This window comes from Tasmannia lanceolata, unplaced genomic scaffold (genome assembly GCF_043159265.1).
Source record: "Tasmannia lanceolata isolate RefF3 unplaced genomic scaffold, GAP_Taslan_0.1 ptg000003l, whole genome shotgun sequence".
Classification (NCBI taxonomy): domain Eukaryota; kingdom Viridiplantae; phylum Streptophyta; class Magnoliopsida; order Canellales; family Winteraceae; genus Tasmannia; species Tasmannia lanceolata.
In genome coordinates this window covers 28,585,509-28,610,199 of record NW_027518680.1, presented here as the reverse complement: position 1 = coordinate 28,610,199, position 24,691 = coordinate 28,585,509, and the positions used below count along the sequence as shown (strand labels likewise).

The window sequence follows — 24,691 nt, the reverse complement described above, 5'->3', positions numbered from 1 at the left end:
TAATTTGACCGCAAATGAAATGTCAGAACGAATTCCGTTTATCGAATCAAACGACACTATCACCCCGCCATAATAAAGACCGGACGTATTTGAATTCACCATCCGGAAGAAAATAAAAAGATCCGAACCGAAACGTAGGAGGCGTCGCACTAAACGTGCGTTCCAGTTCGCATCGATGTTCCAGAACCGAAAGATTGTTCGAAAAAATTGGTAGATAGCCGAAAAAAGTGACAGGGGTGCAACACGAGGACTTCCCAGGAGGTCACCCATCCTAGTACTACTCTCGCCCAAGCACGCTTAACTTCGGAGTTCTGATGGGATCCAGTGCATTTGTGCTGGTATGATCGCACCCAGCATGCCTCTCCATTGCCAAAGTAATAAAGAGTTTCCACTCGCATTGTCGTACGAAGTCCGTTTAAATGAAAGTGCGAAAAAACCCTGCTAGATGACATCGGATGGACGATCCGAGCATGTCGGGAAGCCGGATGACCGCCAGGGCTGTCATCGCGCGATGAATCTTCCCCAGTACCCCCGAATCAATATAAGTATCGCCACGATCTGACGGGCGGATCAAAAGTTATCGTCGGAACGATATTTGTGCACCAAGGTTAGCTCACGGCCAGTAAACACCTTCCGACCGGATTCATGACTCGCATCTACTAGTACACTCATCCGCTCTAGCCTGTACGTCACTGAATCTAAACAAACCCCCGCTATAATTTGACCGCAAATGAAATGTCAGAACGAATTCCGTTTATCGAATCAAACGACACTATCACCCCGCCATAATAAAGACCGGACGTATTTGAATTCACCATCCGGAAGAAAATAAAAAGATCCGAACCGAAACGTATGAGGCGACGCACTAAACGTGCGTTTCAGTTCGCATCGATGTTCCAGAACCGAAAGATTGTTCGAAAAAAGTGGTAGATAGCCGAAAAAAGTGACAGGGGTGCAACACGAGGACTTCCGAGGAGGTCACCCATCCTAGTACTACTCTCGCCCAAGCACGCTTAACTTCGGAGTTCTGATGGGATCCAGTGCATTTGTGCTGGTATGATCGCACCCAGCATGCCTCTCCATTGTCAAAGTAATAAAGAGTTTCCACTCGCATTGTCGTACGAAGTCCGTTTAAATGAAAGTGCGAAAAAATCCGGCTAGATAACATCGGATGGACGATCCGAGCATGTCGGGAAGCTGGATGACCGCCAGGGCTGTTATCGCGCGATGAATCTTCCCGAGTAGCTACGAATCAATATAAGAATCGCCACGATCTGACGGGCGGATCAAAAGTTATCGTCGGAACGATATTTGTGCACCAAGGGTAGCTCACGGCCAGTAAACACCTTCCGACATGATTCATGACTCGCATCCACTAGTACACTCATCCGCTATAGCCTGTACGTCACTGAATCTAAACAAACCCCCGCTATAATTTGACCGCAAATGAAATGTCAGAACGAATTCCGTTTATCGAATCAAACGACACTATCACCCCGCCATAATAAAGACCGGACGTATTTGAATTCACCATCCGGAAGAAAATAAAAAGATCCGAACCGAAACGTAGGAGGCGTCGCACTAAACGTGCGTTCCAGTTCGCATCGATGTTCCAGAACCGAAAGATTGTTCGAAAAAATTGGTAGATAGCCGAAAAAAGTGACAGGGGTGCAACACGAGGACTTCCCAGGAGGTCACCCATCCTAGTACTACTCTCGCCCAAGCACGCTTAACTTCGGAGTTCTGATGGGATCCAGTGCATTTGTGCTGGTATGATCGCACCCAGTATGCCTCTCCATTGCCAAAGTAATAAAGAGTTTCCACTCGCATTGTCGTACGAAGTCCGTTTAAATGAAAGTGCGAAAAAACCCTGCTAGATGACATCGGATGGACGATCCGAGCATGTCGGGAAGCCGGATGACCGCCAGGGCTGTCATCGCGCGTTGAATCTTCCCGAGTACCCCCGAATCAATATAAGAATCGCCACGATCTGACGGGCGGATCAAAAGTTATCGTCGGAACGATATTTGTGCACCAAAGTTAGCTCACGGCCAGTAAACACCTTCCGACCGGATTCATGACTCGCATCTACTAGTACACTCATCCGCTCTAGCCTGTACGTCACTGAATCTAAACAAACCCCCGCTATAATTTGACCGCAAATGAAATGTCAGAACGAATTCCGTTTATCGAATCAAACGACACTATCACCCCGCCATAATAAAGACCGGACGTATTTGAATTCACCATCCGGAAGAAAATAAAAAGATCCGAACCGAAACGTATGAGGCGACGCACTAAACGTGCGTTTCAGTTCGCATCGATGTTCCAGAACCGAAAGATTGTTCGAAAAAAGTGGTAGATAGCCGAAAAAAGTGACAGGGGTGCAACACGAGGACTTCCGAGGAGGTCACCCATCCTAGTACTACTCTCGCCCAAGCACGCTTAACTTCGGAGTTCTGATGGGATCCAGTGCATTTGTGCTGGTATGATCGCACCCAGCATGCCTCTCCATTGTCAAAGTAATAAAGAGTTTCCACTCGCATTGTCGTACGAAGTCCGTTTAAATGAAAGTGCGAAAAAATCCGGCTAGATAACATCGGATGGACGATCCGAGCATGTCGGGAAGCTGGATGACCGCCAGGGCTGTTATCGCGCGATGAATCTTCCCGAGTAGCTACGAATCAATATAAGAATCGCCACGATCTGACGGGCGGATCAAAAGTTATCGTCGGAACGATATTTGTGCACCAAGGGTAGCTCACGGCCAGTAAACACCTTCCGACATGATTCATGACTCGCATCCACTAGTACACTCATCCGCTATAGCCTGTACGTCACTGAATCTAAACAAACCCCCGCTATAATTTGACCGCAAATGAAATGTCAGAACGAATTCCGTTTATCGAATCAAACGACACTATCACCCCGCCATAATAAAGACCGGACGTATTTGAATTCACCATCCGGAAGAAAATAAAAAGATCCGAACCGAAACGTAGGAGGCGTCGCACTAAACGTGCGTTCCAGTTCGCATCGATGTTCCAGAACCGAAAGATTGTTCGAAAAAATTGGTAGATAGCCGAAAAAAGTGACAGGGGTGCAACACGAGGACTTCCCAGGAGGTCACCCATCCTAGTACTACTCTCGCCCAAGCACGCTTAACTTCGGAGTTCTGATGGGATCCAGTGCATTTGTGCTGGTATGATCGCACCCAGTATGCCTCTCCATTGCCAAAGTAATAAAGAGTTTCCACTCGCATTGTCGTACGAAGTCCGTTTAAATGAAAGTGCGAAAAAACCCTGCTAGATGACATCGGATGGACGATCCGAGCATGTCGGGAAGCCGGATGACCGCCAGGGCTGTCATCGCGCGTTGAATCTTCCCGAGTACCCCCGAATCAATATAAGAATCGCCACGATCTGACGGGCGGATCAAAAGTTATCGTCGGAACGATATTTGTGCACCAAGGTTAGCTCACGGCCAGTAAACACCTTCCGACCGGATTCATGACTCGCATCTACTAGTACACTCATCCGCTCTAGCCTGTACGTCACTGAATCTAAACAAACCCCCGCTATAATTTGACCGCAAATGAAATGTCAGAACGAATTCCGTTTATCGAATCAAACGACACTATCACCCCGCCATAATAAAGACCGGACGTATTTGAATTCACCATCCGGAAGAAAATAAAAAGATCCGAACCGAAACGTATGAGGCGACGCACTAAACGTGCGTTTCAGTTCGCATCGATGTTCCAGAACCGAAAGATTGTTCGAAAAAAGTGGTAGATAGCCGAAAAAAGTGACAGGGGTGCAACACGAGGACTTCCGAGGAGGTCACCCATCCTAGTACTACTCTCGCCCAAGCACGCTTAACTTCGGAGTTCTGATGGGATCCAGTGCATTTGTGCTGGTATGATCGCACCCAGCATGCCTCTCCATTGTCAAAGTAATAAAGAGTTTCCACTCGCATTGTCGTACGAAGTCCGTTTAAATGAAAGTGCGAAAAAATCCGGCTAGATAACATCGGATGGACGATCCGAGCATGTCGGGAAGCTGGATGACCGCCAGGGCTGTTATCGCGCGATGAATCTTCCCGAGTAGCTACGAATCAATATAAGAATCGCCACGATCTGACGGGCGGATCAAAAGTTATCGTCGGAACGATATTTGTGCACCAAGGGTAGCTCACGGCCAGTAAACACCTTCCGACATGATTCATGACTCGCATCCACTAGTACACTCATCCGCTATAGCCTGTACGTCACTGAATCTAAACAAACCCCCGCTATAATTTGACCGCAAATGAAATGTCAGAACGAATTCCGTTTATCGAATCAAACGACACTATCACCCCGCCATAATAAAGACCGGACGTATTTGAATTCACCATCCGGAAGAAAATAAAAAGATCCGAACCGAAACGTAGGAGGCGTCGCACTAAACGTGCGTTCCAGTTCGCATCGACGTTCCAGAACCGAAAGATTGTTCGAAAAAAGTGGTAGATAGCCGAAAAAAGTGACAGGGGTGCAACACGAGGACTTCCGAGGAGGTCACCCATCCTAGTACTACTCTCGCCCAAGCACGCTTAACTTCGGAGTTCTGATGGGATCCAGTGCATTTGTGCTGGTATGATCGCACCCAGCATGCCTCTCCATTGTCAAAGTAATAAAGAGTTTCCACTCGCATTGTCGTACGAAGTCCGTTTAAATGAAAGTGCGAAAAAATCCGGCTAAATAACATCGGATGGACGATCCGAGCATGTCGGGAAGCTGGATGACCGCCAGGGCTGTTATCGCGCGATGAATCTTCCCGAGTAGCCACGAATCAATATAAGAATCGCCACGATCTGACGGGCGGATCAAAAGTTATCGTCGGAACGATATTTGTGCACCAAGGGTAGCTCACGGCCAGTAAACACCTTCCGACATGATTCATGACTCGCATCCACTAGTACACTCATCCGCTATAGCCTGTACGTCACTGAATCTAAACAAACCCCCGCTATAATTTGACCGCAAATGAAATGTCAGAACGAATTCCGTTTATCGAATCAAACGACACTATCACCCCGCCATAATAAAGACCGGACGTATTTGAATTCACCATCCGGAAGAAAATAAAAAGATCCGAACCGAAACGTAGGAGGCGTCGCACTAAACGTGCGTTCCAGTTCGCATCGATGTTCCAGAACCGAAAGATTGTTCGAAAAAATTGGTAGATAGCCGAAAAAAGTGACAGGGGTGCAACACGAGGACTTCCCAGGAGGTCACCCATCCTAGTACTACTCTCGCCCAAGCACGCTTAACTTCGGAGTTCTGATGGGATCCAGTGCATTTGTGCTGGTATGATCGCACCCAGCATGCCTCTCCATTGCCAAAGTAATAAAGAGTTTCCACTCGCATTGTCGTACGAAGTCCGTTTAAATGAAAGTGCGAAAAAACCCTGCTAGATGACATCGGATGGACGATCCGAGCATGTCGGGAAGCCGGATGACCGCCAAGGCTGTCATCGCGCGATGAATCTTCCCCAGTACCCCCGAATCAATATAAGTATCGCCACGATCTGACGGGCGGATCAAAAGTTATCGTCGGAACGATATTTGTGCACCAAGGTTAGCTCACGGCCAGTAAACACCTTCCGACCGGATTCATGACTCGCATCTACTAGTACACTCATCCGCTCTAGCCTGTACGTCACTGAATCTAAACAAACCCCCGCTATAATTTGACCGCAAATGAAATGTCAGAACGAATTCCGTTTATCGAATCAAACGACACTATCACCCCGCCATAATAAAGACCGGACGTATTTGAATTCACCATCCGGAAGAAAATAAAAAGATCCGAACCGAAACGTATGAGGCGACGCACTAAACGTGCGTTTCAGTTCGCATCGATGTTCCAGAACCGAAAGATTGTTCGAAAAAAGTGGTAGATAGCCGAAAAAAGTGACAGGGGTGCAACACGAGGACTTCCCAGGAGGTCACCCATCCTAGTACTACTCTCGCCCAAGCACGCTTAACTTCGGAGTTCTGATGGGATCCAGTGCATTTGTGCTGGTATGATCGCACCCAGCATGCCTCTCCATTGTCAAAGTAATAAAGAGTTTCCACTCGCATTGTCGTACGAAGTCCGTTTAAATGAAAGTGCGAAAAAATCCGGCTAGATAACATCGGATGGACGATCCGAGCATGTCGGGAAGCTGGATGACCGCCAGGGCTGTTATCGCGCGATGAATCTTCCCGAGTAGCTACGAATCAATATAAGAATCGCCACGATCTGACGGGCGGATCAAAAGTTATCGTCGGAACAATATTTGTGCACCAAGGGTAGCTTACGGCCACTAAACACCTTCCGACCGGATTCATTACTCGCATCCACTAGTACACTCATCCGCTATATCCTGTACGTCACTGAATCTAAACAAACCCCCGCTATAATTTGACCGCAAATGAAATGTCAGAACGAATTCCGTTTATCGAATCAAACAACACTATCACCCCGCCATAATAAAGACCGGACGTATTTGAATTCACCATCCGGAAGAAAATAAAAAGATCCGAACCGAAACGTAGGAGGCGTCGCACTAAACGTGCGTTTCAGTTCGCATCGATGTTCCAGAACCGAAAGATTGTTCGAAAAAAGTGGTAGATAGCCGAAAAAAGTGACAGGGGTGCAAGACGAGGACTTCCGAGGAGGTCACCCATCCTAGTACTACTCTCGCCCAAGCACGCTTAACTTCGGAGTTCTGATGGGATCCAGTGCATTTGTGCTGGTATGATCGCACCCAGCATGCCTCTCCATTGTCAAAGTAATAAAGAGTTTCCACTCGCATTGTCGTACGAAGTCCGTTTAAATGAAAGTGCGAAAAAATCCGGCTAGATAACATCGGATGGACGATCCGAGCATGTCGGGAAGCTGGATGACCGCCAGGCCTGTTATCGCGCGATGAATCTTCCCGAGTAGCCACGAATCAATATAAGAATCGCCACGATCTGACGGGCGGATCAAAAGTTATCGTCGGAACGATATTTGTGCACCAAGGGTAGCTCACGGCCAGTAAACACCTTCCGACATGATTCATGACTCGCATCCACTAGTACACTCATCCGCTATAGCCTGTACGTCACTGAATCTAAACAAACCCCCGCTATAATTTGACCGCAAATGAAATGTCAGAACGAATTCCGTTTATCGAATCAAACGACACTATCACCCCGCCATAATAAAGACCGGACGTATTTGAATTCACCATCCGGAAGAAAATAAAAAGATCCGAACCGAAACGTAGGTGGCGTCGCACTAAACGTGCGTTCCAGTTCGCATCGATGTTCCAGAACCGAAAGATTGTTCGAAAAAAGTGGTAGATAGCCGAAAAAAGTGACAGGGGTGCAACACGAGGACTTCCGAGGAGGTCACCCATCCTAGTACTACTCTCGCCCAAGCACGCTTAACTTCGGAGTTCTGATGGGATCCAGTGCATTTGTGCTGGTATGATCGCACCCAGCATGCCTCTCCATTGTCAAAGTAATAAAGAGTTTCCACTCGCATTGTCGTACGAAGTCCGTTTAAATGAAAGTGCGAAAAAATCCGGCTAGATAACATCGGATGGACGATCCGAGCATGTCGGGAAGCTGGATGACCGCCAGGGCTATTATCGCGCGATGAATCTTCCCTAGTAGCCACGAATCAATATAAGAATCGCCACGATCTGACGGGCGGATCAAAAGTTATCGTCGGAACGATATTTGTGCACCAAGGGTAGCTCACGGCCAGTAAACACCTTCCGACATGATTCATGACTCGCATCCACTAGTACACTCATCCGCTATAGCCTGTACGTCACTGAATCTAAACAAACCCCCGCTATAATTTGACCGCAAATGAAATGTCAGAACGAATTCCGTTTATCGAATCAAACGACACTATCACCCCGCCATAATAAAGACCGGACGTATTTGAATTCACCATCCGGAAGAAAATAAAAAGATCCGAACCGAAACGTAGGAGGCGTCGCACTAAACGTGCGTTCCAGTTCGCATCGATGTTCCAGAACCGAAAGATTGTTCGAAAAAATTGGTAGATAGCCGAAAAAAGTGACAGGGGTGCAACACGAGGACTTCCCAGGAGGTCACCCATCCTAGTACTACTCTCGCCCAAGCACGCTTAACTTCGGAGTTCTGATGGGATCCAGTGCATTTGTGCTGGTATGATCGCACCCAGCATGCCTCTCCATTGCCAAAGTAATAAAGAGTTTCCACTCGCATTGTCGTACGAAGTCCGTTTAAATGAAAGTGCGAAAAAACCCTGCTAGATGACATCGGATGGACGATCCGAGCATGTCAGGAAGCCGGATGACCGCCAGGGGTGTCATCGCGCGATGAATCTTCCCCAGTACCCCCGAATCAATATAAGAATCGCCACGATCTGACGGGCGGATCAAAAGTTATCGTCGGAACGATATTTGTGCACCAAGGTTAGCTCACGGCCAGTAAACACCTTCCGACCGGATTCATGACTCGCATCTACTAGTACACTCATCCGCTCTAGCCTGTACGTCACTGAATCTAAACAAACCCCCGCTATAATTTGACCGCAAATGAAATGTCAGAACGAATTCCGTTTATCGAATCAAACGACACTATCACCCCGCCATAATAAAGACCGGACGTATTTGAATTCACCATCCGGAAGAAAATAAAAAGATCCGAACCGAAACGTATGAGGCGACGCACTAAACGTGCGTTTCAGTTCGCATCGATGTTCCAGAACCGAAAGATTGTTCGAAAAAAGTGGTAGATAGCCGAAAAAAGTGACAGGGGTGCAACACGAGGACTTCCCAGGAGGTCACCCATCCTAGTACTACTCTCGCCCAAGCACGCTTAACTTCGGAGTTCTGATGGGATCCAGTGCATTTGTGCTGGTATGATCGCACCCAGCATGCCTCTCCATTGTCAAAGTAATAAAGAGTTTCCACTCGCATTGTCGTACGAAGTCCGTTTAAATGAAAGTGCGAAAAAATCCGGCTAGATAACATCGGATGGACGATCCGAGCATGTCGGGAAGCTGGATGACCGCCAGGGCTGTTATCGCGCGATGAATCTTCCCGAGTAGCTACGAATCAATATAAGAATCGCCACGATCTGACGGGCAGATCAAAAGTTATCGTCGTAACAATATTTGTGCACCAAGGGTAGCTTACGGCCACTAAACACCTTCCGACCGGATTCATTACTCGCATCCACTAGTACACTCATCCGCTATATCCTGTACGTCACTGAATCTAAACAAACCCCCGCTATAATTTGACCGCAAATGAAATGTCAGAACGAATTCCGTTTATCGAATCAAACGACACTATCACCCCGCCATAATAAAGACCGGACGTATTTGAATTCACCATCCGGAAGAAAATAAAAAGATCCGAACCGAAACGTAGGAGGCGTCGCACTAAACGTGCGTTTCAGTTCGCATCGATGTTCCAGAACCGAAAGATTGTTCGAAAAAAGTGGTAGATAGCCGAAAAAAGTGACAGGGGTGCAACACGAGGACTTCCGAGGAGGTCACCCATCCTAGTACTACTCTCGCCCAAGCACGCTTAACTTCGGAGTTCTGATGGGATCCAGTGCATTTGTGCTAGTATGATCGCACCCAGCATGCCTCTCCATTGTCAAAGTAATAAAGAGTTTCCACTCGCATTGTCGTACGAAGTCCGTTTAAATGAAAGTGCGAAAAAATCCGGCTAGATAACATCGGATGGACGATCCGAGCATGTCGGGAAGCTGGATGACCGCCAGGGCTGTTATCGCGCGATGAATCTTCCCGAGTAGCCACGAATCAATATAAGAATCGCCACGATCTGACGGGCGGATCAAAAGTTATCGTCGGAACGATATTTGTGCACCAAGGGTAGCTCACGGCCAGTAAACACCTTCCGACATGATTCATGACTCGCATCCACTAGTACACTCATCCGCTATAGCCTGTACGTCACTGAATCTAAACAAACCCCCGCTATAATTTGACCGCAAATGAAATGTCAGAACGAATTCCGTTTATCGAATCAAACGACACTATCACCCCGCCATAATAAAGACCGGACGTATTTGAATTCACCATCCGGAAGAAAATAAAAAGATCCGAACCGAAACGTAGGTGGCGTCGCACTAAACGTGCGTTCCAGTTCGCATCGATGTTCCAGAACCGAAAGATTGTTCGAAAAAAGTGGTAGATAGCCGAAAAAAGTGACAGGGGTGCAACACGAGGACTTCCGAGGAGGTCACCCATCCTAGTACTACTCTCGCCCAAGCACGCTTAACTTCGGAGTTCTGATGGGATCCAGTGCATTTGTGCTGGTATGATCGCACCCAGCATGCCTCTCCATTGTCAAAGTAATAAAGAGTTTCCACTCGCATTGTCGTACGAAGTCCGTTTAAATGAAAGTGCGAAAAAATCCGGCTAGATAACATCGGATGGACGATCCGAGCATGTCGGGAAGCTGGATGACCGCCAGGGCTGTTATCGCGCGATGAATCTTCCCGAGTAGCCACGAATCAATATAAGAATCGCCACGATCTGACGGGCGGATCAAAAGTTATCGTCGGAACGATATTTGTGCACCAAGGGTAGCTCACGGCCAGTAAACACCTTCCGACATGATTCATGACTCGCATCCACTAGTACACTCATCCGCTATAGCCTGTACGTCACTGAATCTAAACAAACCCCCGCTATAATTTGACCGCAAATGAAATGTCAGAACGAATTCCGTTTATCGAATCAAACGACACTATCACCCCGCCATAATAAAGACCGGACGTATTTGAATTCACCATCCGGAAGAAAATAAAAAGATCCGAACCGAAACGTAAGAGGCGTCGCACTAAACGTGCGTTCCAGTTCGCATCGATGTTCCAGAACCGAAAGATTGTTCGAAAAAATTGGTAGATAGCCGAAAAAAGTGACAGGGGTGCAACACGAGGACTTCCCAGGAGGTCACCCATCCTAGTACTACTCTCGCCCAAGCACGCTTAACTTCGGAGTTCTGATGGGATCCAGTGCATTTGTGCTGGTATGATCGCACCCAGCATGCCTCTCCATTGCCAAAGTAATAAAGAGTTTCCACTCGCATTGTCGTACGAAGTCCGTTTAAATGAAAGTGCGAAAAAACCCTGCTAGATGACATCGGATGGACGATCCGAGCATGTCGGGAAGCCGGATGACCGCCAGGGCTGTCATCGCGCGATGAATCTTCCCCAGTACCCCCGAATCAATATAAGAATCGCCACGATCTGACGGGCGGATCAAAAGTTATCGTCGGAACGATATTTGTGCACCAAGGTTAGCTCACGGCCAGTAAACACCTTCCGACCGGATTCATGACTCGCATCTACTAGTACACTCATCCGCTCTAGCCTGTACGTCACTGAATCTAAACAAACCCCCGCTATAATTTGACCGCAAATGAAATGTCAGAACGAATTCCGTTTATCGAATCAAACGACACTATCACCCCGCCATAATAAAGACCGGACGTATTTGAATTCACCATCCGGAAGAAAATAAAAAGATCCGAACCGAAACGTATGAGGCGACGCACTAAACGTGCGTTTCAGTTCGCATCGATGTTCCAGAACCGAAAGATTGTTCGAAAAAAGTGGTAGATAGCCGAAAAAAGTGACAGGGGTGCAACACGAGGACTTCCCAGGAGGTCACCCATCCTAGTACTACTCTCGCCCAAGCACGCTTAACTTCGGAGTTCTGATGGGATCCAGTGCATTTGTGCTGGTATGATCGCACCCAGCATGCCTCTCCATTGTCAAAGTAATAAAGAGTTTCCACTCGCATTGTCGTACGAAGTCCGTTTAAATGAAAGTGCGAAAAAATCCGGCTAGATAACATCGGATGGACGATCCGAGCATGTCGGGAAGCTGGATGACCGCCAGGGCTGTTATCGCGCGATGAATCTTCCCGAGTAGCTACGAATCAATATAAGAATCGCCACGATCTGACGGGCAGATCAAAAGTTATCGTCGGAACAATATTTGTGCACCAAGGGTAGCTTACGGCCACTAAACACCTTCCGACCGGATTCATTACTCGCATCCACTAGTACACTCATCCGCTATATCCTGTACGTCACTGAATCTAAACAAACCCCCGCTATAATTTGACCGCAAATGAAATGTCAGAACGAATTCCGTTTATCGAATCAAACGACACTATCACCCCGCCATAATAAAGACCGGACGTATTTGAATTCACCATCCGGAAGAAAATAAAAAGATCCGAACCGAAACGTAGGAGGCGTCGCACTAAACGTGCGTTTCAGTTCGCATCGATGTTCCAGAACCGAAAGATTGTTCGAAAAAAGTGGTAGATAGCCGAAAAAAGTGACAGGGGTGCAACACGAGGACTTCCGAGGAGGTCACCCATCCTAGTACTACTCTCGCCCAAGCACGCTTAACTTCGGAGTTCTGATGGGATCCAGTGCATTTGTGCTCGTATGATCGCACCCAGCATGCCTCTCCATTGTCAAAGTAATAAAGAGTTTCCACTCGCATTGTCGTACGAAGTCCGTTTAAATGAAAGTGCGAAAAAATCCGGCTAGATAACATCGGATGGACGATCCGAGCATGTCGGGAAGCTGGATGACCGCCAGGGCTGTTATCGCGCGATGAATCTTCCCGAGTAGCCACGAATCAATATAAGAATCGCCACGATCTGACGGGCGGATCAAAAGTTATCGTCGGAACGATATTTGTGCACCAAGGGTAGCTCACGGCCAGTAAACACCTTCCGACATGATTCATGACTCGCATCCACTAGTACACTCATCCGCTATAGCCTGTACGTCACTGAATCTAAACAAACCCCCGCTATAATTTGACCGCAAATGAAATGTCAGAACGAATTCCGTTTATCGAATCAAACGACACTATCACCCCGCCATAATAAAGACCGGACGTATTTGAATTCACCATCCGGAAGAAAATAAAAAGATACGAACCGAAACGTAGGTGGCGTCGCACTAAACGTGCGTTCCAGTTCGCATCGATGTTCCAGAACCGAAAGATTGTTCGAAAAAAGTGGTAGATAGCCGAAAAAAGTGACAGGGGTGCAACACGAGGACTTCCGAGGAGGTCACCCATCCTAGTACTACTCTCGCCCAAGCACGCTTAACTTCGGAGTTCTGATGGGATCCAGTGCATTTGTGCTGGTATGATCGCACCCAGCATGCCTCTCCATTGTCAAAGTAATAAAGAGTTTCCACTCGCATTGTCGTACGAAGTCCGTTTAAATGAAAGTGCGAAAAAATCCGGCTAGATAACATCGGATGGACGATCCGAGCATGTCGGGAAGCTGGATGACCGCCAGGGCTGTTATCGCGCGATGAATCTTCCCGAGTAGCCACGAATCAATATAAGAATCGCCACGATCTGACGGGCGGATCAAAAGTTATCGTCGGAACGATATTTGTGCACCAAGGGTAGCTCACGGCCAGTAAACACCTTCCGACATGATTCATGACTCGCATCCACTAGTACACTCATCCGCTATAGCCTGTACGTCACTGAATCTAAACAAACCCCCGCTATAATTTGACCGCAAATGAAATGTCAGAACGAATTCCGTTTATCGAATCAAACGACACTATCACCCCGCCATAATAAAGACCGGACGTATTTGAATTCACCATCCGGAAGAAAATAAAAAGATCCGAACCGAAACGTAGGAGGCGTCGCACTAAACGTGCGTTCCAGTTCGCATCGATGTTCCAGAACCGAAAGATTGTTCGAAAAAATTGGTAGATAGCCGAAAAAAGTGACAGGGGTGCAACACGAGGACTTCCCAGGAGGTCACCCATCCTAGTACTACTCTCGCCCAAGCACGCTTAACTTCGGAGTTCTGATGGGATCCAGTGCATTTGTGCTGGTATGATCGCACCCAGTATGCCTCTCCATTGCCAAAGTAATAAAGAGTTTCCACTCGCATTGTCGTACGAAGTCCGTTTAAATGAAAGTGCGAAAAAACCCTGCTAGATGACATCGGATGGACGATCCGAGCATGTCGGGAAGCCGGATGACCGCCAGGGCTGTCATCGCGCGATGAATCTTCCCGAGTACCCCCGAATCAATATAAGAATCGCCACGATCTGACGGGCGGATCAAAAGTTATCGTCGGAACGATATTTGTGCACCAAGGTTAGCTCACGGCCAGTAAACACCTTCCGACCGGATTCATGACTCGCATCTACTAGTACACTCATCCGCTCTAGCCTGTACGTCACTGAATCTAAACAAACCCCCGCTATAATTTGACCGCAAATGAAATGTCAGAACGAATTCCGTTTATCGAATCAAACGACACTATCACCCCGCCATAATAAAGACCGGACGTATTTGAATTCACCATCCGGAAGAAAATAAAAAGATCCGAACCGAAACGTATGAGGCGACGCACTAAACGTGCGTTTCAGTTCGCATCGATGTTCCAGAACCGAAAGATTGTTCGAAAAAAGTGGTAGATAGCCGAAAAAAGTGACAGGGGTGCAACACGAGGACTTCCGAGGAGGTCACCCATCCTAGTACTACTCTCGCCCAAGCACGCTTAACTTCGGAGTTCTGATGGGATCCAGTGCATTTGTGCTGGTATGATCGCACCCAGCATGCCTCTCCATTGTCAAAGTAATAAAGAGTTTCCACTCGCATTGTCGTACGAAGTCCGTTTAAATGAAAGTGCGAAAAAATCCGGCTAGATAACATCGGATGGACGATCCGAGCATGTCGGGAAGCTGGATGACCGCCAGGGCTGTTATCGCGCGATGAATCTTCCCGAGTAGCTACGAATCAATATAAGAATCGCCACGATCTGACGGGCGGATCAAAAGTTATCGTCGGAACGATATTTGTGCACCAAGGGTAGCTCACGGCCAGTAAACACCTTCCGACATGATTCATGACTCGCATCCACTAGTACACTCATCCGCTATAGCCTGTACGTCACTGAATCTAAACAAACCCCCGCTATAATTTGACCGCAAATGAAATGTCAGAACGAATTCCGTTTATCGAATCAAACGACACTATCACCCCGCCATAATAAAGACCGGACGTATTTGAATTCACCATACGGAAGAAAATAAAAAGATCCGAACCGAAACGTAGGAGGCGTCGCACTAAACGTGCGTTCCAGTTCGCATCGATGTTCCAGAACCGAAAGATTGTTCGAAAAAATTGGTAGATAGCCGAAAAAAGTGACAGGGGTGCAACACGAGGACTTCCCAGGAGGTCACCCATCCTAGTACTACTCTCGCCCAACACGCTTAACTTCGGAGTTCTGATGGGATCCAGTGCATTTGTGCTGGTATGATCGCACCCAGTATGCCTCTCCATTGCCAAAGTAATAAAGAGTTTCCACTCGCATTGTCGTACGAAGTCCGTTTAAATGAAAGTGCGAAAAAACCCTGCTAGATGACATCGGATGGACGATCCGAGCATGTCGGGAAGCCGGATGACCGCCAGGGCTGTCATCGCGCGTTGAATCTTCCCGAGTACCCCCGAATCAATATAAGAATCGCCACGATCTGACGGGCGGATCAAAAGTTATCGTCGGAACGATATTTGTGCACCAAAGTTAGCTCACGGCCAGTAAACACCTTCCGACCGGATTCATGACTCGCATCTACTAGTACACTCATCCGCTCTAGCCTGTACGTCACTGAATCTAAACAAACCCCCGCTATAATTTGACCGCAAATGAAATGTCAGAACGAATTCCGTTTATCGAATCAAACGACACTATCACCCCGCCATAATAAAGACCGGACGTATTTGAATTCACCATCCGGAAGAAAATAAAAAGATCCGAACCGAAACGTATGAGGCGACGCACTAAACGTGCGTTTCAGTTCGCATCGATGTTCCAGAACCGAAAGATTGTTCGAAAAAAGTGGTAGATAGCCGAAAAAAGTGACAGGGGTGCAACACGAGGACTTCCGAGGAGGTCACCCATCCTAGTACTACTCTCGCCCAAGCACGCTTAACTTCGGAGTTCTGATGGGATCCAGTGCATTTGTGCTGGTATGATCGCACCCAGCATGCCTCTCCATTGTCAAAGTAATAAAGAGTTTCCACTCGCATTGTCGTACGAAGTCCGTTTAAATGAAAGTGCGAAAAAATCCGGCTAGATAACATCGGATGGACGATCCGAGCATGTCGGGAAGCTGGATGACCGCCAGGGCTGTTATCGCGCGATGAATCTTCCCGAGTAGCTACGAATCAATATAAGAATCGCCACGATCTGACGGGCGGATCAAAAGTTATCGTCGGAACGATATTTGTGCACCAAGGGTAGCTCACGGCCAGTAAACACCTTCCGACATGATTCATGACTCGCATCCACTAGTACACTCATCCGCTATAGCCTGTACGTCACTGAATCTAAACAAACCCCCGCTATAATTTGACCGCAAATGAAATGTCAGAACGAATTCCGTTTATCGAATCAAACGACACTATCACCCCGCCATAATAAAGACCGGACGTATTTGAATTCACCATCCGGAAGAAAATAAAAAGATCCGAACCGAAACGTAGGAGGCGTCGCACTAAACGTGCGTTCCAGTTCGCATCGATGTTCCAGAACCGAAAGATTGTTCGAAAAAATTGGTAGATAGCCGAAAAAAGTGACAGGGGTGCAACACGAGGACTTCCCAGGAGGTCACCCATCCTAGTACTACTCTCGCCCAAGCACGCTTAACTTCGGAGTTCTGATGGGATCCAGTGCATTTGTGCTGGTATGATCGCACCCAGTATGCCTCTCCATTGCCAAAGTAATAAAGAGTTTCCACTCGCATTGTCGTACGAAGTCCGTTTAAATGAAAGTGCGAAAAAACCCTGCTAGATGACATCGGATGGACGATCCGAGCATGTCGGGAAGCCGGATGACCGCCAGGGCTGTCATCGCGCGTTGAATCTTCCCGAGTACCCCCGAATCAATATAAGAATCGCCACGATCTGACGGGCGGATCAAAAGTTATCGTCGGAACGATATTTGTGCACCAAGGTTAGCTCACGGCCAGTAAACACCTTCCGACCGGATTCATGACTCGCATCTACTAGTACACTCATCCGCTCTAGCCTGTACGTCACTGAATCTAAACAAACCCCCGCTATAATTTGACCGCAAATGAAATGTCAGAACGAATTCCGTTTATCGAATCAAACGACACTATCACCCCGCCATAATAAAGACCGGACGTATTTGAATTCACCATCCGGAAGAAAATAAAAAGATCCGAACCGAAACGTATGAGGCGACGCACTAAACGTGCGTTTCAGTTCGCATCGATGTTCCAGAACCGAAAGATTGTTCGAAAAAAGTGGTAGATAGCCGAAAAAAGTGACAGGGGTGCAACACGAGGACTTCCGAGGAGGTCACCCATCCTAGTACTACTCTCGCCCAAGCACGCTTAACTTCGGAGTTCTGATGGGATCCAGTGCATTTGTGCTGGTATGATCGCACCCAGCATGCCTCTCCATTGTCAAAGTAATAAAGAGTTTCCACTCGCATTGTCGTACGAAGTCCGTTTAAATGAAAGTGCGAAAAAATCCGGCTAGATAACATCGGATGGACGATCCGAGCATGTCGGGAAGCTGGATGACCGCCAGGGCTGTTATCGCGCGATGAATCTTCCCGAGTAGCTACGAATCAATATAAGAATCGCCACGATCTGACGGGCGGATCAAAAGTTATCGTCGGAACGATATTTGTGCACCAAGGGTAGCTCACGGCCAGTAAACACCTTCCGACATGATTCATGACTCGCATCCACTAGTACACTCATCCGCTATAGCCTGTACGTCACTGAATCTAAACAAACCCCCGCTATAATTTGACCGCAAATGAAATGTCAGAACGAATTCCGTTTATCGAATCAAACGACACTATCACCCCGCCATAATAAAGACCGGACGTATTTGAATTCACCATCCGGAAGAAAATAAAAAGATCCGAACCGAAACGTAGGAGGCGTCGCACTAAACGTGCGTTCCAGTTCGCATCGACGTTCCAGAACCGAAAGATTGTTCGAAAAAAGTGGTAGATAGCCGAAAAAAGTGACAGGGGTGCAACACGAGGACTTCCGAGGAGGTCACCCATCCTAGTACTACTCTCGCCCAAGCACGCTTAACTTCGGAGTTCTGATGGGATCCAGTGCATTTGTGCTGGTATGATCGCACCCAGCATGCCTCTCCATTGTCAAAGTAATAAAGAGTTTCCACTCGCATTGTCGTACGAAGTCCGTTTAAATGAAAGTGCGAAAAAATCCGGCTAAATAACATCGGATGGACGATCCGAGCATGTCGGGAAGCTGGATGACCGCCAGGGCTGTTATCGCGCGATGAATCTTCCCGAGTAGCCACGAATCAATATAAGAATCGCCACGATCTGACGGGCGGATCAAAAGTTATCGTCGGAACGATATTTGTGCACCAAGGGTAGCTCACGGCCAGTAAACACCTTCCGACATGATTCATGACTCGCATCCACTAGTAAACTCATCCGCTATAGCCTGTACGTCACTGAATCTAAACAAACCCCCGCTATAATTTGACCGCAAATGAAATGTCAGAACGAATTCCGTTTATCGAATCAAACGACACTATCACCCCGCCATAATAAAGACCGGACGTATTTGAATTCACCATCCGGAAGAAAATAAAAAGATCCGAACCGAAACGTAGGAGGCGTCGCACTAAACGTGCGTTCCAGTTCGCATCGATGTTCCAGAACCGAAAGATTGTTCGAAAAAATTGGTAGATAGCCGAAAAAAGTGACAGGGGTGCAACACGAGGACTTCCCAGGAGGTCACCCATCCTAGTACTACTCTCGCCCAAGCACGCTTAACTTCGGAGTTCTGATGGGATCCAGTGCATTTGTGCTGGTATGATCGCACCCAGCATGCCTCTCCATTGCCAAAGTAATAAAGAGTTTCCACTCGCATTGTCGTACGAAGTCCGTTTAAATGAAAGTCCGTTTAAATGAAAGTGCAAAAAAATCCGGCTAGATAACATCTGATGGACGATCCGAGCATGTCGGGAAGCTGGATGACAGTCAGGGCTGTTATCGCGCGATGAATCTTCCCGAGTAGCCACGAATCAATATAAGAATCGCCACGATCTGACGGGCGGATCAAAAGTTATCGTCGGAACGATATTTGTGCACCAAGGGTAGCTCACGGCCAGTAAACACCTTCCGACCGGATTCATGACTCGCATCCACTAGTACACTCATCCGCTATAGCCTGTACGTCACTGAATCTAAACAAACCCCCGCTATAATTTGACCGCAAAGGAAATGTCAGAACGAATTCCGTTTATCGAATCAAACGACACTATCACCCCGCCATAATAAAGACCGGACGTCTTTGAATTCACCATCCGGAAGAAAATAAAAAGATCCGAACCGAAACGTATGAGGCGACGCACTAAACGTGCGTTTTAGTTCGCATCGATGTTCCAGAACCGAAAGATTGTTCGAAAAAAGTGGTAGATAGCCGAAAAAAGTGACAGGGGTGCAACACGAGGACTTCCCAGGAGGTCACCCATCCTAGTACTACTCTCGCCCAAGCACGCTTAACTTCGGAGTTCTGATGGGATCCAGTGCATTTGTGCTGGTATGATCGCACCCAGCATGCCTCTCCATTGTCAAAGTAATAAAGAGTTTCCACTCGCATTGTCGTACGAAGTCCGTTTAAATGAAAGTGCGAAAAAATCCTGCTAGATGACATCGGATGGACGATCCGAGCATGTTGGGAAGCCGGATGACCGCCAAGGCTGTCATTGCGCGATTAAAATCTTCCCGAGTACCCCCGAATCAATATAAGAATCGCCACGATCTGACGGGCGGATCAAAAGTTATCGTCGGAAAGCGTGCTTGGGCGAGAGTAGTACTAGGATGGGTGACCTCCTCGGAAGTCCTCGTGTTGCACCCCTGTCACTTTTTTCGGCTGTATACCACTTTTTTCGAACAATCTTTCGGTTCTGGAACATCGATGCGAACTGAAACGCACGTTTAGTGCGACGCCTCCTACGTTTCGGTTCGGATCTTTTTATTTTCTTCCGGATGGTGAATTCAAATACGTCCGGTCTTTATTATGGCGGGGTGATAGTGTCGTTTGATTCGATAAACGGAATTCGTTCTGACATTTCATTTGCGGTCAAATTATAGCGGGGGTTTGTTTAGATTCAGTGACGTACAGGCTATAGCTGATGAGTGTACTAGTAGATGCGAGTCATGAATCCGGTCGGAAGGTGTTTACTGGCCGTGAGCTAACCTTGGTGCACAAATATCGTTCCGACGATAACTTTTGATCCGCCCGTCAGATCGTGGCGATTCTTATATTGATTCGGGGGTACTCGGGAAGATTCATCGCGCGATGACAGCCCTGGCGGTCATCCGGCTTCCCGACATGCTCGGATCGTCCATCCGATGTCATCTAGCAGGGTTTTTTCGCACTTTCATTTAAACGGACTTCGTACGACAATGCGAGTGGAAACTCTTTATTACTTTGGCAATGGAGAGGCATGCTGGGTGCGATCATACCAGCACAAATGCACTGGATCCCATCAGAACTCCGAAGTTAAGCGTGCTTGGGCGAGAGTAGTACTAGGATGGGTGACCTCCTCGGAAGTCCTCGTGTTGCACCCCTGTCACTTTTTTCGGCTATCTACCACTTTTTTCGAACAATCTTTCGGTTCTGGAACGTCGATGCGAACTGGAACGCACGTTTAGTGCGACGCCTCCTACGTTTCGGTTCGGATCTTTTTATTTTCTTCCGGATGGTGAATTCAAATACGTCCGGTCTTTATTATGGCGGGGTGATAGTGTCGTTTGATTCGATAAACGGAATTCGTTCTGACATTTCGTTTGCGGTCAAATTATAGCGGGGGTTTGTTTAGATTCAGTGACGTACAGGCTATAGCGGATGAGTGTACTAGTGGATGCGAGTCATGAATCATGTCGGAAGGTGTTTACTGGCCGTGAGCTACCCTTGGTGCACAAATATCGTTCCGACGATAACTTTTGATCCGCCCGTCAGATCGTGGCGATTCTTATATTGATTCGTAGCTACTCGGGAAGATTCATCGCGCGATAACAGCCCTGGCGGTCATCCAGCTTCCCGACATGCTCGGATCGTCCATCCGATGTTATCTAGCCGGATTTTTTCGCACTTTCATTTAAACGGACTTCGTACGACAATGCGAGTGGAAACTCTTTATTACTTTGACAATGGAGAGGCATGCTGGGTGCGATCATACCAGCACAAATGCACTGGATCCCATCAGAACTCCGAAGTTAAGCGTGCTTGGGCGAGAGTAGTACTAGGATGGGTGACCTCCTCGGAAGTCCTCGTGTTGCACCCCTGTCACTTTTTTCGGCTATCTACCACTTTTTTCGAACAATCTTTCGGTTCTGGAACATCGATGCGAACTGAAACGCACGTTTAGTGCGACGCCTGCTACGTTTCGGTTCGGATCTTTTTATTTTCTTCCGGATGGTGAATTCAAATACGTCCGGTCTTTATTATGGCGGGGTGATAGTGTCGTTTGATTCGATAAACAGAATTCGTTCTGACATTTCATTTGCGGTCAAATTATAGCGGGGGTTTGTTTAGATTCAGTGACGTACAGGCTATAGCGGATGAGTGTACTAGTGGATGCGAGTAATGAATCCGGTCGGAAGGTGTTTAGTGGCCGTAAGCTACCCTTGGTGCACAAATATTGTTCCGACGATAACTTTTGATCCGCCCGTCAGATCGTGGCGATTCTTATATTGATTCGGGGGTACTCGGGAAGATTTTAATCGCGCAATGACAGCCGTGACGGTCATCCGGCTTCCCGACATGCTCGGATCGTCCATCCGATGTCATCTAGCAGGATTTTTTCGCACTTTCATTTAAACGGACTTCGTACGACAATGCGAGTGGAAACTCTTTATTACTTTGACAATGGAGAGGCATGCTGGGTGCGATCATACCAGCACAAATGCACTGGATCCCATCAGAACTCCGAAGTTAAGAGTGCTTGGGCGAGAGTAGTACTAGGATGGGTGACCTCCTGGGAAGTCCTCGTGTTGCACCCCTGTCACTTTTTTCGGCTATCTACCACTTTTTTCGAACAATCTTTCGGTTCTGGAACATCGATGCGAACTGAAACGCACGTTTAGTGCGTCGCCTCATACGTTTCGGTTCGGATCTTTTTATTTTCTTTCGGATGGTGAATTCAAATACGTCCGGTGTTTATTATGGCGGGGTGATAGTGTCGTTTGATTCGATAAACGGAATTCGTTCTGACATTTCATTTGCGGTCAAATTATAGCGGGGGTTTGTTTAGATTCAGTGACGTACAGGCTATAGCGGATGAGTGTACTAGTAGATGCGAGTCATGAATCCGGTCGGAAGGTGTTTACTGGCCGTGAGCTAACCTTGGTGCACAAATATCGTTCCGACGATAACTTTTGATCCGCCCGTCAGATCGTGGCGATTCTTATATTGATTCGGGGGTACTCGGGAAGATTCATCGCGCAATGACAGTCCTGGCGGTCATCCGGCTTCCCGACATGCTCGGATCGTCCATCCGATGTCATCTAGCAGGGTTTTTTCGCACCTTCCGACCGGATTCATTACTCGCATCCACTAGTACACTCATCCGCTATAGCCTGTACGTCACTGAATCTAAACAAACCCCCGCTATAATTTGACCGCAAATGAAATGTCAGAACGAATTCCGTTTATCGAATCAAACGACACTATCACCCCGCCATAATAAAGACCGGACGTATTTGAATTCACCATCCGGAAGAAAATAAAAAGATCCGAACCGAAACGTAGGAGGCGTCGCACTAAACGTGCGTTTCAGTTCGCATCGATGTTCCAGAACCGAAAGATTGTTCGAAAAAAGTGGTAGATAGCCGAAAAAAGTGACAGGGGTGCAACACGAGGACTTCCGAGGAGGTCACCCATCCTAGTACTACTCTCGCCCAAGCACGCTTAACTTCGAAGTTCTGATGGGATCCAGTGCATTTGTGCTGGTATGATCGCTCCCAGCATGCCTCTCCATTGTCAAAGTAATAAAGAGTTTCCACTCGCATTGTCGTACGAAGTCCGTTTAAATGAAAGTGCGAAAAAATCCGGCTAGATAACATCGGATGGACGATCCGAGCATGTCGGGAAGCTGGATGACCGCCAGGGCTGTTATCGCGCGATGAATCTTCCCGAGTAGCTACGAATCAATATAAGAATCGCCACGATCTGACGGGCGGATCAAAAGTTATCGTCGGAACGATATTTGTGCACCAAGGGTAGCTCACGGCCAGTAAACACCTTCCGACATGATTCATGACTCGCATCCACTAGTACACTCATCCGCTATAGCCTGTACGTCACTGAATCTAAACAAACCCCCGCTATAATTTGACCGCAAATGAAATGTCAGAACGAATTCCGTTTATCGAATCAAACGACACTATCACCCCGCCATAATAAAGACCGGACGTATTTGAATTCACCATCTGGAAGAAAATAAAAAGATCCGAACCGAAACGTAGGAGGCATAGCACTAAACGTGCGTTCCAGTTCGCATCGATGTTCCAGAACCGAAAGATTGTTCGAAAAAAGTGGTAGATAGCCGAAAAAAGTGACAGGGGTGCAACACGAGGACTTCCGAGGAGGTCACCCATCCTAGTACTACTCTCGCCCAAGCACGCTTAACTTCGAAGTTCTGATGGGATCCAGTGCATTTGTGCTGGTATGATCGCACCCAGCATGCCTCTCCATTGTCAAAGTAATAAAGAGTTTCCACTCGCATTGTCGTACGAAGTCCGTTTAAATGAAAGTGCGAAAAAATCCTGCTAGATGACATCGGATGGACGATCCGAGCATGTCGGGAAGCCGGATGACCGTCACGGCTGTCATTGCGCGATTAAAATCTTCCCGAGTACCCCCGAATCAATATAAGAATCGCCACGATCTGACGGGCGGATCAAAAGTTATCGTCGGAACAATATTTGTGCACCAAGGGTAGCTTACGGCCACTAAACACCTTCCGACCGGATTCATTACTCGCATCCACTAGTACACTCATCCGCTATAGCCTGTACGTCACTGAATCTAAACAAACCCCCGCTATAATTTGACCGCAAATGAAATGTCAGAACGAATTCCGTTTATCGAATCAAACGACACTATCACCCCGCCATAATAAAGACCGGACGTATTTGAATTCACCATCCGGAAGAAAATAAAAAGATCCGAACCGAAACGTAGGAGGCGTCGCACTAAACGTGCGTTTCAGTTCGCATCGATGTTCCAGAACCGAAAGATTGTTCGAAAAAAGTGGTAGATAGCCTAAAAAAGTGACAGGGGTGCAACACGAGGACTTCCGAGGAGGTCACCCATCCTAGTACAACTCTCGCCCAAGCACGCTTAACTTCGAAGTTCTGATGGGATCCAGTGCATTTGTGCTGGTATGATCGCACCCAGCATGCCTCTCCATTGTCAAAGTAATAAAGAGTTTCCACTCGCATTGTCGTACGAAGTCCGTTTAAATGAAAGTGCGAAAAAATCCTGCTAGATGACATCGGATGGACGATCCGAGCATGTCGGGAAGCCGGATGACCGTC

At 47.5% G+C, this 24,691-nt stretch overlaps 34 non-coding genes across 34 annotated transcripts; 3 read left to right on the top strand and 31 right to left on the bottom strand.

Moving 5' to 3' along the window:
• Positions 1-233: 233 nt before the first annotated feature.
• LOC143870921 (5S ribosomal RNA) lies at positions 234-352 on the bottom strand. Its single transcript, XR_013245701.1, has one exon. It is a non-coding gene; the product is annotated as a 5S ribosomal RNA (ribosomal RNA).
• A 597-nt stretch (positions 353-949) lies between these two features.
• On the bottom strand, positions 950-1,068 carry LOC143873527 (5S ribosomal RNA). The gene has a single exon (XR_013248234.1). It is a non-coding gene; the product is annotated as a 5S ribosomal RNA (ribosomal RNA).
• Positions 1,069-1,665: 597 nt separating this feature from the next.
• On the bottom strand, positions 1,666-1,784 carry LOC143870910 (5S ribosomal RNA). The gene has a single exon (XR_013245690.1). It is a non-coding gene; the product is annotated as a 5S ribosomal RNA (ribosomal RNA).
• Positions 1,785-2,381: 597 nt separating this feature from the next.
• On the bottom strand, positions 2,382-2,500 carry LOC143873526 (5S ribosomal RNA). The gene has a single exon (XR_013248233.1). It is a non-coding gene; the product is annotated as a 5S ribosomal RNA (ribosomal RNA).
• A 597-nt stretch (positions 2,501-3,097) lies between these two features.
• On the bottom strand, positions 3,098-3,216 carry LOC143870899 (5S ribosomal RNA). Its single transcript, XR_013245679.1, has one exon. It is a non-coding gene; the product is annotated as a 5S ribosomal RNA (ribosomal RNA).
• Positions 3,217-3,813: 597 nt separating this feature from the next.
• LOC143873525 (5S ribosomal RNA) lies at positions 3,814-3,932 on the bottom strand. The gene has a single exon (XR_013248232.1). It is a non-coding gene; the product is annotated as a 5S ribosomal RNA (ribosomal RNA).
• Positions 3,933-4,529: 597 nt separating this feature from the next.
• On the bottom strand, positions 4,530-4,648 carry LOC143873524 (5S ribosomal RNA). The gene has a single exon (XR_013248231.1). It is a non-coding gene; the product is annotated as a 5S ribosomal RNA (ribosomal RNA).
• Positions 4,649-5,245: 597 nt separating this feature from the next.
• Positions 5,246-5,364, bottom strand: LOC143870888 (5S ribosomal RNA). The gene has a single exon (XR_013245668.1). It is a non-coding gene; the product is annotated as a 5S ribosomal RNA (ribosomal RNA).
• Positions 5,365-5,961: 597 nt separating this feature from the next.
• LOC143870876 (5S ribosomal RNA) lies at positions 5,962-6,080 on the bottom strand. Its single transcript, XR_013245657.1, has one exon. It is a non-coding gene; the product is annotated as a 5S ribosomal RNA (ribosomal RNA).
• A 597-nt stretch (positions 6,081-6,677) lies between these two features.
• LOC143874533 (5S ribosomal RNA) lies at positions 6,678-6,796 on the bottom strand. The gene has a single exon (XR_013249209.1). It is a non-coding gene; the product is annotated as a 5S ribosomal RNA (ribosomal RNA).
• A 597-nt stretch (positions 6,797-7,393) lies between these two features.
• LOC143873523 (5S ribosomal RNA) lies at positions 7,394-7,512 on the bottom strand. The gene has a single exon (XR_013248230.1). It is a non-coding gene; the product is annotated as a 5S ribosomal RNA (ribosomal RNA).
• A 597-nt stretch (positions 7,513-8,109) lies between these two features.
• Positions 8,110-8,228, bottom strand: LOC143870864 (5S ribosomal RNA). Its single transcript, XR_013245645.1, has one exon. It is a non-coding gene; the product is annotated as a 5S ribosomal RNA (ribosomal RNA).
• A 597-nt stretch (positions 8,229-8,825) lies between these two features.
• Positions 8,826-8,944, bottom strand: LOC143870852 (5S ribosomal RNA). The gene has a single exon (XR_013245634.1). It is a non-coding gene; the product is annotated as a 5S ribosomal RNA (ribosomal RNA).
• A 597-nt stretch (positions 8,945-9,541) lies between these two features.
• Positions 9,542-9,660, bottom strand: LOC143874278 (5S ribosomal RNA). Its single transcript, XR_013248963.1, has one exon. It is a non-coding gene; the product is annotated as a 5S ribosomal RNA (ribosomal RNA).
• Positions 9,661-10,257: 597 nt separating this feature from the next.
• On the bottom strand, positions 10,258-10,376 carry LOC143873522 (5S ribosomal RNA). The gene has a single exon (XR_013248229.1). It is a non-coding gene; the product is annotated as a 5S ribosomal RNA (ribosomal RNA).
• Positions 10,377-10,973: 597 nt separating this feature from the next.
• LOC143870841 (5S ribosomal RNA) lies at positions 10,974-11,092 on the bottom strand. The gene has a single exon (XR_013245623.1). It is a non-coding gene; the product is annotated as a 5S ribosomal RNA (ribosomal RNA).
• A 597-nt stretch (positions 11,093-11,689) lies between these two features.
• On the bottom strand, positions 11,690-11,808 carry LOC143870829 (5S ribosomal RNA). The gene has a single exon (XR_013245612.1). It is a non-coding gene; the product is annotated as a 5S ribosomal RNA (ribosomal RNA).
• A 597-nt stretch (positions 11,809-12,405) lies between these two features.
• Positions 12,406-12,524, bottom strand: LOC143874663 (5S ribosomal RNA). Its single transcript, XR_013249335.1, has one exon. It is a non-coding gene; the product is annotated as a 5S ribosomal RNA (ribosomal RNA).
• A 597-nt stretch (positions 12,525-13,121) lies between these two features.
• On the bottom strand, positions 13,122-13,240 carry LOC143873521 (5S ribosomal RNA). Its single transcript, XR_013248228.1, has one exon. It is a non-coding gene; the product is annotated as a 5S ribosomal RNA (ribosomal RNA).
• A 597-nt stretch (positions 13,241-13,837) lies between these two features.
• Positions 13,838-13,956, bottom strand: LOC143870817 (5S ribosomal RNA). Its single transcript, XR_013245598.1, has one exon. It is a non-coding gene; the product is annotated as a 5S ribosomal RNA (ribosomal RNA).
• Positions 13,957-14,553: 597 nt separating this feature from the next.
• LOC143873520 (5S ribosomal RNA) lies at positions 14,554-14,672 on the bottom strand. Its single transcript, XR_013248227.1, has one exon. It is a non-coding gene; the product is annotated as a 5S ribosomal RNA (ribosomal RNA).
• A 597-nt stretch (positions 14,673-15,269) lies between these two features.
• Positions 15,270-15,387, bottom strand: LOC143874897 (5S ribosomal RNA). The gene has a single exon (XR_013249566.1). It is a non-coding gene; the product is annotated as a 5S ribosomal RNA (ribosomal RNA).
• A 597-nt stretch (positions 15,388-15,984) lies between these two features.
• LOC143873519 (5S ribosomal RNA) lies at positions 15,985-16,103 on the bottom strand. Its single transcript, XR_013248226.1, has one exon. It is a non-coding gene; the product is annotated as a 5S ribosomal RNA (ribosomal RNA).
• A 597-nt stretch (positions 16,104-16,700) lies between these two features.
• LOC143870806 (5S ribosomal RNA) lies at positions 16,701-16,819 on the bottom strand. Its single transcript, XR_013245586.1, has one exon. It is a non-coding gene; the product is annotated as a 5S ribosomal RNA (ribosomal RNA).
• A 597-nt stretch (positions 16,820-17,416) lies between these two features.
• Positions 17,417-17,535, bottom strand: LOC143873517 (5S ribosomal RNA). Its single transcript, XR_013248224.1, has one exon. It is a non-coding gene; the product is annotated as a 5S ribosomal RNA (ribosomal RNA).
• Positions 17,536-18,132: 597 nt separating this feature from the next.
• On the bottom strand, positions 18,133-18,251 carry LOC143873516 (5S ribosomal RNA). Its single transcript, XR_013248223.1, has one exon. It is a non-coding gene; the product is annotated as a 5S ribosomal RNA (ribosomal RNA).
• Positions 18,252-18,848: 597 nt separating this feature from the next.
• On the bottom strand, positions 18,849-18,967 carry LOC143870794 (5S ribosomal RNA). The gene has a single exon (XR_013245575.1). It is a non-coding gene; the product is annotated as a 5S ribosomal RNA (ribosomal RNA).
• A 613-nt stretch (positions 18,968-19,580) lies between these two features.
• Positions 19,581-19,699, bottom strand: LOC143870783 (5S ribosomal RNA). Its single transcript, XR_013245564.1, has one exon. It is a non-coding gene; the product is annotated as a 5S ribosomal RNA (ribosomal RNA).
• A 901-nt stretch (positions 19,700-20,600) lies between these two features.
• Positions 20,601-20,719, top strand: LOC143873514 (5S ribosomal RNA). The gene has a single exon (XR_013248222.1). It is a non-coding gene; the product is annotated as a 5S ribosomal RNA (ribosomal RNA).
• A 597-nt stretch (positions 20,720-21,316) lies between these two features.
• LOC143873513 (5S ribosomal RNA) lies at positions 21,317-21,435 on the top strand. Its single transcript, XR_013248221.1, has one exon. It is a non-coding gene; the product is annotated as a 5S ribosomal RNA (ribosomal RNA).
• A 599-nt stretch (positions 21,436-22,034) lies between these two features.
• LOC143872994 (5S ribosomal RNA) lies at positions 22,035-22,153 on the top strand. The gene has a single exon (XR_013247717.1). It is a non-coding gene; the product is annotated as a 5S ribosomal RNA (ribosomal RNA).
• An 843-nt stretch (positions 22,154-22,996) lies between these two features.
• On the bottom strand, positions 22,997-23,115 carry LOC143874790 (5S ribosomal RNA). The gene has a single exon (XR_013249460.1). It is a non-coding gene; the product is annotated as a 5S ribosomal RNA (ribosomal RNA).
• A 597-nt stretch (positions 23,116-23,712) lies between these two features.
• Positions 23,713-23,831, bottom strand: LOC143874518 (5S ribosomal RNA). The gene has a single exon (XR_013249195.1). It is a non-coding gene; the product is annotated as a 5S ribosomal RNA (ribosomal RNA).
• A 599-nt stretch (positions 23,832-24,430) lies between these two features.
• On the bottom strand, positions 24,431-24,549 carry LOC143874773 (5S ribosomal RNA). Its single transcript, XR_013249443.1, has one exon. It is a non-coding gene; the product is annotated as a 5S ribosomal RNA (ribosomal RNA).
• Positions 24,550-24,691: the final 142 nt, after the last annotated feature.